The sequence below is a fragment of the Castor canadensis genome, chromosome 1 (assembly GCF_047511655.1).
Source record: "Castor canadensis chromosome 1, mCasCan1.hap1v2, whole genome shotgun sequence".
Lineage (NCBI taxonomy): Eukaryota > Metazoa > Chordata > Mammalia > Rodentia > Castoridae > Castor > Castor canadensis.
This window is the reverse complement of record NC_133386.1, coordinates 24,584,858-24,598,266: the sequence shown is the minus strand read 5'-3', so window position 1 is coordinate 24,598,266 and position 13,409 is coordinate 24,584,858. Positions and strand designations below refer to the sequence as shown.

Below are 13,409 nucleotides of genomic sequence, written 5' to 3'. Positions count from 1 at the left end.
CTCATAAATCACTGGCTCTTTTGCTTTTTAGGTACTTTTATTTTCCCATTTAAATCTTAAAGTACTCTACGTTAAAATATGGACGTTTCAATGTTTGATTTGCAATCATCTAAACTCCAAATCAACAGAGATATCTTTCTAACATTGATTTACTCCCAGAGGGTCATTCATAAACATATTCATTACAGACACACTCCACGAATATTCAATAATACATCAATCACTGAGCTGTTTATGTTGAGAGACACGATTGAAATTGAACAATATAATTCAATAAAATTACTGGCCCTTTATTTATTCCTCTAAGCCCCAGTTGCTCAGTCACTGTAAACAGATTCATTGAAAATGATTCACTTTTCTGTTGTCTCAGGATTGATCTTCTTAAACACATGATTACTCTTAATTCAGACAAAATATTTCATTTCTTTAAGTACGTGGAAAGGAATTAGAGCCAGCTGAATGTAATAAGCAGTGAGGAAGGAAGACGCTCAATAAAAGGAAATCAAACCTGTTTACAAGTCTGGGACCTAAACACTTGTGAGGTTTGTGGTTTTGGGAACTATATTCATATGTTGGAGGAGAAAATGATGAATGCTGGATAAACAGAGTTTAGAATGGCCTGGGTCACATTCATCTTCCTCATTGCACCCCGAGTACCTTTTTTAAACAAAGAGCTCCCCTTAAATTCAAAGAGATTCTCCTCAAGCAAAAGATCAGTAACAGTGGAGGGAGAGATAAATTTAATTTTTCTGGGAACATCAAGATCTATCTATAGTTCAGAAGACAGAGGTAAAACATGGAAGCATTCATAAAAGCAATTAACGTATATAGTCATCATGAGACACATGAAATTATCATCTCATACAAGCTGTAAATCTTGGGTTCCTAAGTCTGCTTTTTGTTTTCAGTTCTTCCAATTCGAATATATGATACTGAGAATATGTTGAACAGGGCCCTTGGGAAAATTAGAAACAGAAGTTGGTAAAACATTAAGAAATTATTTTTCTTACTTCAATTTAAAATGTTGTGTTTATTTAGAAAGAAAGGAAAATTAATATAAGTGCATTTTATAATAATAAGGATGACCATCAACTAGGAAAGAGCTGTGCTGGAGCTGCAGTGCTCTCTGGTTATAGGTATTTATTGATTTACATTTGAAACTTAATAATTGCTGTTTTGAAACTTGATTTTTTTTTAAAGAAATAAGAACAGCCAGGTTGGAACTACTGAATATAAAGTCGTTTTGAATTAATGTGAATTAATGTGATTACCAAAAAGATACTTGACTGTAGGATCTTTTTAATTTGTTGGCTTTGGAATTCTGATGACTGGAAAAAAGAAGGCTGAGGGAATTGACATTTTAATTCCATGTAGCTGAGCATTTTAGTTACATTCAGACACTTCTATTTTTATTTCTTGACGCTGGGCCCATGTCCAAGTAGGAAGCTGTGGAATTATTGCTCTCACTCCCACACTTAGTGCAATCTCCTATAATACTAAGGTTAGGTCAGCCTTTTCCCTGTCCTTGCATTAAACCTACAAATAGATCAGATTTCATGATAAGTAACAAGCAGAAAAGGACAAAAGACTGTAAGTGAAACACAGAACCAGCTTGACTTGAATTAGAGTCGATCAAGAGCTTTATCTAATGTTCACATAGTGCTTTTGCCTGAGAACCTGGTTGGTTTCACCCCGTAGCAGTTATGCTATTCTTTCTTTTCTTCTTCTTTCTTCCCCCCACCTACCCACTGCACTGCTGTGTTCTGATACATTTAAAAGGCTAGCTCTCCTTGTTCTATGCAATGGAAGAATTGTTGTTGAACTTAGCCTTGAAAGGCACTGTCTGTATCTAAAAACAGAAAGGAAAAAAAAAAAAAAAAAAAAAAAAAACCACTCCTCTGCCCTGCCTCCAATTGGTTATTTGGAAACAGCTGTTTGATGCCAAGTTTGCACTTCACTCTTATCAGCCCATTTGGTGAGATCAGAATGTGCCTGAATAACTCTGAAGGTTAAAATATGTTGACTGAATTTTCTACTGCTACCATTCCAGAAGGCCAGCTAATACCATCACTGACTGTCAGCAGCAACCAAGCTCTGACTTTCTCATAATCATGACACTTAGTGGAAATTTTCCTGGCTTCTGTACATCATCATCCCTGCATGGAGTGTGTCACACTGAGGATAAGCACAACAGGATGGCCTGCCAATGTGCCTGACAGGTCTGGCCAACCAACATATGGAATTGCCCCTCCAAAATAAAACACTATCTGCATTCATTCATCATGATTCAAGGACCAAGTTTTTTATTTTGGCTTTTATCATAGGTGTTGGGTATGACATCTATAATTTTTTTTGTTAAAACTGGGCTTTATGATGTTCATACGCAATCTCATAAGCATTCCAAAACATTATGCTCCAATGATGTTGATTGCTACTGAGTTTTATGTTTTTTCCAGTTATTACTTAGAATGCAATGTAGATCCTTTAAAACAGAAGAGTCTTTGATTTTTGGTAATTATTTAATCATTCAGTCTTCTTACAGAATTGAATCATGCCATATTATTATTGTTACTCAGCAATTAGAAAATATTCATTGTCCAACAAGAATTTTTAAAAGTTATAAAATCTTGTTCCATAATCCAATATTAATAGTACAGTCTTAGTTTAGAAGCATTTTCTCAAAGATGCCAAGTGTTAATCTTACAATTTGTGGTATGCTTACATTTGTCTTCAAATAGTGTACAGTGCTTTGTCAGTTACTCATCTAGTTATTTGTATGTTTATCTGATACCTATCACTGAGATACTCAAGGGCTCTGACAAGTGTGCTCTGTTAGCAGAAAATACTATCCAAAGAAGAAAAGATACTTTTTTTTTTTACTTGACTACTTCAATATAGCAACTATAGTAGTTATTATGTGATTTATTGAACAACCATTAGAAGCAAACAGGAAGAAATAGATCAGTCTATCAGTCATAGGTACTGAATATCTACTCTTTGTGGATATCTGTCCAAGGTATCATGGGAGTTAAAAAAAAAAAAGCAGCACTATCTTACAGTCAAAATAATGAATTTAGGATAAACATGAAGACATTTTTAAAACCTTGTACATGGTTTGTACATTTTTTTTATTCCTTTGTGTCTTTCAAGTGTTTCCTCCAAATGTGGAGCTTTCCTTTACCTCACATAGTGAAACTCATGAGTACAAAGTATTTCAGTTCAGTAAAAATGGAGTCTAGGGAAAACATCCAAGGGTTTTACATCAATCTTTCAAGTGCCATTTGGGCAAATAACCCATGAACTATGTGAGTGATTATTGAGCAAAAATTTACTATATAAATTATTTATTTAGATAGTTTGGTGTGTAGTTATTGTGAAGACTAATTAATTGTCATACTGGAAGTTATGGAGTAGATTAAAATGTATTCTTATATGAGTAATGCATCTCAAATTCTCATATCTGTTTTCTTTTTTCTTTTTACAGTTTATTTTCTTTGCATAAATAATGTTAAAATTTGTTAAGTTAGTGGTCTGAGATCAGGATAAAATAAGTGTATTTTAGCCAAAGATGCCTCAATATGGCATGACAAATGCCATATTTCAATATTTATATTACTTTGTCTTAAGAATACTTTACAGCCAGTGGGAGGGGGAGGACGTGGGCAGGAGTATAGGAAGGTGAATGTGGTGTAACTATTGTGTGCACATGTATGTAAATGGAAAAATGAGACCTGTTGAAACTATTCCAGGAATGGGGTCAGAGGGATAAAGGAGAGTGATGGAGGAAGTGAATTCAACTATGATATGTTGTAAGAACTTTTGTAAATGTCACAATTTACCCTCAGCACAACAATAATAAAAAGTTAATTACTAGGAAAAAATACTTTTCAATGGACAAACAGTGCCATTATTTCTTTTCTTTTTTTTCTTTCTTTTTTTAAAATTATATACAGTCATTTGAAGGGTCAAACCGCAAAGAAGAAATCTTCAAGGAGCTAACCTTAATCGCTGTGGGGACAGTGGGTCTCCTTTTGGGGAAGCTGGGAGAGACTTAGGAAGAAGTCTTTCTCCCTAATTCCTGCCTGAATTCAGATTATACATTTTAGATACTGTTTTCATCTTCCTAAATATCTACTCACTTTTTCAAAAATGGTTTAATTTGGGGGGAATTTCCTCATCTACAAGTCATATTTCAATTCAAGGCTCATTAAGATGTTTAAATAACTATTCTACTAGGTCTTTACTTATTGGTATTAGAATGAGTTCTGTCTAAAATTTTATATGTCCAGATGTTTGATCTGTTGAGATGCAGAATATATTCTAGAATCTCCAGCTAGGGAGTCATTCAAAACCCAGAGTAGAAAGCTAAATTCTCTTTCTCTATATGTGTTTATGTGTGTGTGTGTGTGTTTTGGTCATACTCAAAAGTACAATATAGTTGAAAAATGGTTGTAAAGATAAAACCATATCCTTATGTGCAAAAGCACACACATATAGAAATAATTATCTTCAATTATCTGGTTAATGCCTTAAAATACATTATTTTGTATTTAATTTTTTTCTCCTGAATACCATATGAAAGTGAAATTTTAAAAATATAATTATTTAGAATATGCATAGTACTTCATATACAAAGATGCATTGCAACCCTGTGCTCTTAAGTAAGCCAATTAACCATTCTGATTATAATTCTCTCTTCTGCAAAATGAATGGGTAAGCCTAAGTATCTCTTACAGTGATTCTCCAGGTTCTAGTATTCAATGGTTCTGTACTCATCTTATGCAACTTATCCAGATCTTAATAAATGACCTTACATATTTGCATGTAGGCATTTCTTTAAAAGGTTTCATACCATTGGTTTTGTTATTACTTGCTTAACATTTGAGAAGAATTAAAGATTAAGGAGGATAGAAAAAAGGCAGAACTAAGAAATACTTCTTGAAGCCCAAACAGTAAATTTTAGAACCAATTTTATGAGATGGATATTATGGATGCCAGTTATTTATTTCTTACAACAGCTCTAAAATAGACATTAATATCCAGTTTATCCAGCTTGGTAAACTATGGCTCAGAGAAACCCAGGATCTGGGGGCTTTGGGTTTGAGTGATTGCTTACATGCTCTTATCAGATTACAATGTGGCCTTTGTTTGTCAGGATAGACTATCAGAAAGAAGTGCATACCAAAGATTAAGTGGCACATATCGTGCTAAAAAAGACTTATGTCTGCTGATTCTATTCTATTCATTGATACAATAATGCTAATCATAACAATAAAATGTTGTCTAAATAAAGATCGAAGTCATGAGAAAAGGCCACCATTGTCTTTTCTTATAACACAGATCTCCTTTCACAGGAAAGATATGCACAAAAAATTTACTCTCTACAAGAATTACTTGTAACTGAATTACCTAAAGAATTACTGTTATCTTATAAATGGTTTGCAGTGCACTTCAGATTCATTAATAAATATTGAGTGCTTTGTGTTTAGATCTGTGAAATGAAGGATAATTTATACTTACTCATATAATAACTAAGAAGCTATCAAATATTTATTATTGGATTTAAGCAATGGAAATGACAGGAAGAAGACAGAATGAATCTATTTTTTAAAGAGGGAAAATGCAATTAAGGCTTTTGGGGGATAAGAATTTTCAGAACTATTATAAATAGAAGGGCCCATCTCAGCTTGATTACTTCAAAACAGCTTCCTGCAACCTCCCACCAAGTAGATGAGCAATTAGTATAATCACAGCAATAAGTCAAAGACACTTGCTGTTCAAACTTGTGTTGCGACTTTTCCTTTTGGCAGTACTCCTAGGATATTCCAGTTGCATGCACACAGACATTCATGCACATATTTGATAAAATTTTATGTGGTAAAAGGCAAAAATGCCTAACATTGACTTCTTTTTTGTATCAAGGTTAAATAAAAGAGCACTGAACAAGGAAAGCTGTGCGGAAAAGAACAGTGGCCATGGCAAGGATATTCTTGTACACAAACAGTCATGCAGATGGAAGTCTGGCCAACAAAACCATAAAGCATCAAGTCTGACTGTGAGTCAATCTGTCAGCACAAGTACAAGGTGACTCAGGGAAAGATTGCAGTTTGTTTTCTGATAAATACTCAGAAGTTCTAGAACATTCATGTGTGTTGGAAGGGATTAAAAACTTCATAAATGGAAATGGTGACGTTTTATTAATCAATTTTCTGCTTAAAAACAAAATGTATGAGTAATCAAACAAATTGATTTTTTTTTCAAAAGATGGATAGTAAAATTAACTGCTCTGTGTCTACACTTTAATTTGAAGTATCTTTAGGATACTTATACACTGATACAGTATACAAGGAGTGTTCCTAAGAAGCAGCAGCACAATACAATATTCTACAATGCTCATCACATGTTTTTTGGAACTTTTTTGAATATCTAATTCTAAGGTTGCCTTAGACTTCATGAATGAATTCAACTAATTATCAGTTCAAGTTGCCAGGATATTGGTTTGAATCTTTTGTGTTAATAGATTTTTTTTAAATGAGCATTATGGAGAAGAGAGGACTTTAAAAATTTTGACTTTTTTTAGTCTTCCCTGCAGCACAATATATTTTTATACACAGTATTATGGCCATGCTATTGTTTCAAATGGCCTTGATTTTTCAATGGTTTGGAAGTTCTTCTGTGAGTGTTTCCAAATGCTTCTTTCATTTTGTCTCTAATTAAGGAAATTTACCAATTGATGGGCAAAATGCCAACTTCAACTTTTCAGGAAACTCTGCTGTGAGGTTAAAGAACAAATATAACAAAATTACATGTAATAAATTCCAACTATTAAAAAGCAAATAATAGGCTGTTGTCATTGTTTTTCCTTCTGAATACATACTTTTCAGTGTATGTATTCATACTGGAACGGTAATATTAATTTTCTATTTAAATAACGCATAAGGACATCTAACCATGTACACACTGAGACAGTGTTCTCAAGGAATGATATTTCGTATCCCCGAAAGACTTTGCTTGCTGAATAATTATTTGAAGGAGAGATTACTAGTTAACAGTGATCAGTATTGATGCATAAGATCAAAATGGAAAAGGTGTGAGGACAGAAGATTGGTTTGTAATAGTATAATTATCATGACACTGGATACATGGAAAACTAGAAAGAGCAGGAAGAAAAAGAAATGTTTAGAAGGAGAAATGTCAAGGTCAAGGGTCATTTCTATTTAGGAATCTGAATCAGCTAGCAAAGCTAATTGCAAACCTTGACTTCATCTTTAAATGTCACAAAAAGGAAAGAATATTATAAATACTTAAATATATAATTTATCATAGATGGCAGATCATGATGATGTAGCTGACTGAAAGAGTTCAGTTGAATCTTATCAATATAAATATATCATTTGAAATAATAAGGTAAATACTTGATAAATGTCACTGATGTTTGACGAATAACCCAGTATTAATTTAAAGTAGTGTTCTTTGCTGAGTTGTGTCCCCTCACCTCCATTTATATGTTGAAGTTCTAACTATCAGTATCTTAGAATGTTGGTGCATTTTGAGGTAAGGTCTTTAAAGAGGCTATAAATCTCAAACAAGTTCAGTAGGATGGGCCCTGATCCAGTATAATGGCTGTCTTTGTAAGAAAATGACATGTAGCGGGGCATGGTGGTACAAACCTATAATCCCAGCGTTTGGGAGGCTGAGTCAGGAGGATTGCAAATTTGAGGTCAGCATAGACTAAAAAGTGAGTCCCTGTCTCATATAACCCAAAAGAAAGAGAAAAGATGAAAAAGAAAGGAAAGTTGGACACAGATTTGCACAGAGGAAAGATCACGTGAAGAAACAGGAAGAGGGTGGCCAATTACAAGCCATGAGAGAAGTTTGAAAGAAATCTTCACTTCCCACAGCTGGATTTTGGACTTCCAGTCTCCAGAGCTAAGAGGAAGTACGGCTCTGTTGGTAAGTCGTGTACTCTGCAGCGTTTTGCTACTGTAGCCCCAGAAAGCTAGTAATATGGTTGGTCATTAGAAGGAAGAATTCTCTTCAGAACATAAAACACTGATGATTTCTTTTATACAAAAGACCTCTTAGTGCTGCCTCTAAGTGCACACGGTAAAGGAGCTCAGTGAGGGCTTGCACTGGATTTTCCTTGCAAACCACTTTCAGAGATAACATAGTGATTACCCAGCATGACATATGGAGAAAATTTAAACAAACAAACAAACAAAACAACACAAGGTCTTTGGTTATGGCAGTGGGTGCTGGAGGGGAGAAAATTCTCCAATGAGAATGTCTGTGATTGATCAGGGATGTCTACCCTGAGAGAGGGGGAGGGAGTAGACATGCAGATGCATGTGTTGCTTTAGATTTCAATGCCATTTTTTTCTTATTCAGAATATCTTTTCTTATTCAGAATTAGTTTTCACATGGTCATTAATCTGGACACCTTGGAATTACTTATTTTACTGAAATCCCTCATTCTTTATTTGACCCAAGAAAGAAGTTTAGATATAAATGAAAATTATGAGGCATATTAAAATATCACATGTTGCATAGTATACACATTAGTTTTTTTTTTTCTCCTTAGTGAGGCAGTGAGTAAGCATCCTATAGTTACTGCTTTCTAACAGGTGAGTTCTTTCAACAAAATGATAAAAGTGGATAAGTTTGCTACAGGATAGCACAGCTACTTACAGCTGATGTTCACATTTCTCAGGACTTGAATTTTACAGAGTCTTGATATTTAATGAAGAGCAAAGTGTAATGGCTAGTATAGTAACCATATTTTTGGGAGCCTGAGCAAGGGAAGGTGACAGTAATATAGTTACCTGTCTATTTCCTCATATCATCTACATTCTCAGAAAGTATATGCTTCATTTTTCATGGTTTTTGGAAACACAGCACAAATCCAAGTCATTATTGGCTTAAAAAATCCAAAACTCTGCTAGAATTGAGCCCCCAAAGCCTCTGACTCTATCAGTGAGGAAAGCTCAAAATCTGTAGAGAATTTTCCATTCTGGTGTGCAGAAGAGTTCCTGCTCCTTCAGATGGGCAGAAAACCCAGAGAAAAGGAAGCCTTTTTGATGCTGACCAGTGAGGCTCCTCAACTACTATTTGGGCAGTTTTTTTTTTTTTTCAAGGGAGGAAGAAAGCTGCATAACGTGATTAAATATGAAGACATTTTAAAAGGATGTTCTGTTTGATTCACAATTGTGTTTCTTTTTAGAGCATGCCAATTATTGGCTCACCAATGTTCTCAGAACCACCTTCCAAATCTCTACAATGTACAGTGATATTTTTAACATTGGATCTAAAACATGATGCCTATTATTCTGCTGAATATTCTGAAATGAGGGACATTTGGATGACATGAAAAGTAACTCAGAGATAAGCTGGGAAATATTACATAATATCACAGAGACTTTTTTCCTATATTCTTTACTGAATATTATTTTTAAATTTTCAAATTAATTTCCTTTTTTGGGATATTGAACTAAGCATGGCTGGCATGTTTTGAAGCATGCATTTTCCAACCGTAAGGTTATTAGTTCACAAATTAATCTGTCACGTTAATTTATCAGTATGTTTTTTTCTATTAATGTCAGATGAGTTTGCAGTAGCTCTTTAAAAATTATTTTTGTCTTTATTTTACAGATGGTGATACAAAGACAGAAAATGGTAAGGTAATTTACTCGCAGTTTCTCAGAAATCTATACTATGTCAACTTCAAATTACAAATCATAGTGCATGCTGGGGCATATGTTGGGCTTCCTCTTGATTAATAGCAGGGAGGCTAGGCTTGATGACCTCTCCAGGAGGCTTCCACCTCTACAATACTAGGACCTTAATTCTGATGAATTGTCCTCATGGTAACTAGGACCAATCTATTCCCTGCACTTTGCTGCAAGATTTAAGACAAAACCCATATTCAGACAAAATGATATTTTTTTTCCTCCACACTAATTTGTAGGGAAAGAAATCTGTTTCTGTTAAGTATTGTTATATTCTGACTTAACTGTGCATGTGGGTGGATATAAGGACCTATCTCATTTGCACAGTTGTTGGGAAACCCAACAGAGATTTTTGACTTGGTGGAGGGACACAGTAGGTAGTCTGTGGCTTGGTGGAAGGACACAGTAGATAGTTTGGCTTGATGGAAGAACACAGTAGATGGAGTCTGCTCAGTGAATAATGTGTTTATACTGGACCAAGTATCACAGGTTCTTCCAAATTTCTAGACTGACTGCACTCTCAAAATAAGTTGATGATATTCACATTTTTACTAAGACTAATTAAACAAGTTAGATATTTCCCAGTAGATCTCTGTGACTAAGGCGTGAATTTATTTTTTTTAATTAGCAAAGTGATTTGGTGTCTTTGTTAAATTAATTTTTTTAGTTCTAATACTTTGATTCTTGACAGAACATTAGCCTCATCTGATTGCAACTAGATAAAGAGAGCAAATACTTTGCTTTTTCTTCATTACTGCTTCTGAACTATAAAGGAAGAAATAGCTTGCTTTAAATTAGACAGGTTTATCTGCATGGAAATATGATAGCAGTTACGGGGCACCATCTTTAAGTATTAATGTTGTCTTTTCTTTTAGAGGTATGTTTCTTATCCTAGAAATCCTGCTCAAGGTTTGGTATGAGTGTTTAGGATCTGGCTGCAATTTTGGAGTTTGTTGGTGGTTTTTGCCCCTTCTACTTTTGTCTTTGTTTCTTTAGCTTCTCTGACTAAGATGTTTGGAACCTGTTTTCATCTTCAGTTTCCGAAAATCTAAAAGATCTCAAAGATGTGTGAATTTCTGTACATTTAAGCAATTTGAAATTTTGTCTAGGCATGAAAGAAGAAATGTTTTCTAACAGAAAAGAACAAGACAAAAATAAGAGCCACACCCTTTTATTATTAAAGAACTGCAGTGATGAAGTGAGACTGTCATACAACATAGGCTGTCAAATCTATGTGTAAAGAAAGAAGATCCCATCTGAAAATTACATATGTGTTTCCTACACATGTTCTCTGCCTAGACACCCTGTCTGTAAGTTCAGAAGTATGTATTATATTTATTTAGGCTGATTGAAGGAATACTTCTCTTAATGTGAGCTGAAGCAGAGATAGGCTTTCCTCTGATGCAAGTGACCCTTTTATCACAGCAGGGTACCTAGGGGCACACTGTTAAGTTATGAAATCCTGATGAAGTCGCAGTTGCTATATTGAGTTATAATTCCACACACCTGAATAGAAAGATACTTAGTGGAAAAGAGAACTTCTCAATAAAATATGGAACCTCCACACTGTTTTATGTTTCTACTGGGTGTTATTGATAAATGTTCTCACAGATATCTGTGGAATTCATGCTCAGATGCATTTGTCAGCCTCTGGAGGACATGGCTCCATAGTTTGAGAACCATGATGCTCTGTTTTTTTGTTTTTTGTTTTTTTTTATGGACTAGCGCTCCATATTATAATTGCCCCATAACTAAGGAAATAATGGAGGGGGTCCTATTTTTAAACAAAGGTTTAGAACTAGAAAGTAAACCTGAAAAAGCCATGAGTAATGTGTTGATGGTTTTTGAAATTAAAATACATTTACTAGTTTCTGGGACCTTATTGTAAAATGACTGAAACTGAAAAAAATATAAAATGAGAAATTTCCCAATGATTGCACATTCTCTATAAGTTATATTTCAGTGAGGAACAGAGACAAATTTGCAATGCTGGGGGTTACTTTCATGGCCTTGAGCATAGTAGGCAAGTAACTCTACCACTGAGCTACATTCCAAACCCTTTTTCAGGCAGGGTTTCACTATGAAGCTCAGGATGGCCTTCAAACCATTATGCATCCCATGCTAGCCTCCAACCCTCCATTCTTTTGCCTCTACCTTCCAAGTGCTGGGATTATAGGTGTATACCACCATACCCAGATGAGATAAAAATTTTACATATCATCCTTTTGATATTCACTGAGAAAAGGGTCATTTTTCTCTTAACTTACCCACCAGTTTTTAAATGTTTAACATTTTTGATGCTTCATTTTAATATTTAAAAGACTTTGTTTAAAATAAAGTTTTACCACATGAAATGGTAAAAGTATTTAATAAATTTTTGCTGACATTTAAAGTCATTGTCACAACTTAGATAAATGTATCCACCTGAATATTTTGAAGTGATTTGGTAGAACTGTAGGCATTACACATTTGGATACAAACTTACATAGTATACTTGGTAGTGCCTTTAAAGATCAGTTTGAAAAGCAAAACCTTAAAACAATATGAGGCTGCCACATTTAATAATGCTCATTATGTTTATTTTTAATAAACAAATAGCCTTTTTCTTAGTATAACACGCATAGGATGTCAAGTAAAATTTGAGTCACGTGCTGAATGGGTTAGGCACAGGGCATGTAGATCCCAAGATTTGAATTCTTCAGTGTTTTGCGTGAAATTTATTATTAATTGCTATCTAATGTGTTCTTTGGACCATATGTTTCAGCTAACTTAGTTTTTATATTTTGAAAAAGGCTGAATTTAAGGATTTCCTTCAAATGCTTCAAAAAAATGACTAAATCCCTAGATTCAGAACATTAAAAAATAAAAGCCCTAGATGCTATTAAAGTGCATATGGGCAACCAGATTTATGCTCAGGGTGAGGAAACACTAAAATACTGATTATAAAACTCTTAAAAATTGTTTAATTTAAATCACCCTTGAATCTAACAATCCTATTTACATTCACTGAAATATTATCTAAATCTTTGCCCTCAGATTCATATAATATTATGGAAGACTCAGGTTTTTTTTCTTTTTTTTTTACAGATTCATTAAATTATAAGTTTTAATTTATTAATATTGAACAGAGAAGATTCAGGGAAGGATATAAATCATAGAAGAGACCATAAAATGCTTATAAACTGAGGTAGATTTCTGAATGGAGAAATTATAAAACCAAAAACTGATAAAATACATTTATGTCCTGGAGGAGAACAATGGAAAACAGGGGGTTGGTGCTGAAATTATATTATGTGCAACTGGGTGGAGATGGCCTCCTATGTTGAGAAATTTGCTTTTTAAATGCTCTGGACACCTGACTTCTCTAATATAATCCTGGGCCATGCTCAACAATCCTATTATTTGTGGTGTTTATAGATGTGTAGAATTGGTGAAATGCACTCATGGGAATTTGAACTATCTTTGTATATTGTTGATACATTAATCTTTTGGTTTACTTTTCTGTGCTTCTATGTGCATGACTTTTCTCTTGCCCTGTTGGTACAAGAAGAATTAGAAATTAGCAAGAAAACAAAAAGCAAGCATTGATCATGGGTTGGTTGGTTGGTTGGTTTTCTTTTGTTTTGTTTTCAAACTTCTAAATAGACTCTTGATGTACTCATCAGAAATAATTAGAGATGGAGG

The 13,409-nt window shown here is 34.1% G+C and overlaps 1 long non-coding RNA gene across 1 annotated transcript in view; it reads left to right on the top strand.

Annotated features, from left to right (window-relative positions):
* The window catches only part of LOC141420676 (uncharacterized), a 39,088-nt gene extending 31,029 nt beyond the window's left edge, over window positions 1–8,059 (top strand). Inside the window, exons 4-5 of the long non-coding RNA XR_012445200.1 lie at window positions 5,923–6,055; window positions 7,902–8,059. This is a non-coding gene — a long non-coding RNA (uncharacterized lncRNA). The remainder of the gene's footprint in view (window positions 1–5,922; window positions 6,056–7,901) is intronic.
* The last annotated feature ends 5,350 nt before the right edge of the window (window positions 8,060–13,409 follow it).